At 42.0% G+C, this 355-nt stretch overlaps 1 protein-coding gene across 1 annotated transcript in view; it reads right to left on the bottom strand.

Moving 5' to 3' along the window:
* The window catches only part of TTC27 (tetratricopeptide repeat domain 27), a 176,935-nt gene that overhangs the window by 128,983 nt on the left and 47,597 nt on the right, over positions 1-355 (bottom strand). The window lies entirely within an intron of this gene.

Below are 355 nucleotides of genomic sequence, written 5' to 3'. Positions count from 1 at the left end.
AGTCACCATCTGCAGTGATTTTGGAGCCCCCCAAAATAAAGTCTGACACTGTTTCCCCATCTATTTCCCATGAAGTGATGGGACCATATGCCATGATCTTAGTTTTCTGAATGTTGAGCTTTACGCCAACTTGCTCACTCTCCACTTTCACTTTCATCAAAAGGCTTTTGAGTTCCTCTTTACTTTCTGCCATAAGGGTGGTGTCATCTGTGTATCTGAGGTTATTGATATTTCTCCTGGATATCTTGATTTCAGCTTGTGCTTCTTCCAGCCCAGCGTTTCTCATGATGTACTCTGCATAGAAGTTAAATAAACAGGGTGACCATATACAGCCTTGACATACTCCCTTTCCTAT

The sequence above is a fragment of the Bison bison genome, unplaced genomic scaffold, assembly GCF_000754665.1.
Source record: "Bison bison bison isolate TAMUID 2011002044 unplaced genomic scaffold, Bison_UMD1.0 scf7180017864508, whole genome shotgun sequence".
In the NCBI taxonomy this organism is placed as follows: Eukaryota; Metazoa; Chordata; class Mammalia; order Artiodactyla; family Bovidae; genus Bison; species Bison bison.
This window is presented reverse-complemented; position numbering and strand designations above follow the sequence as displayed.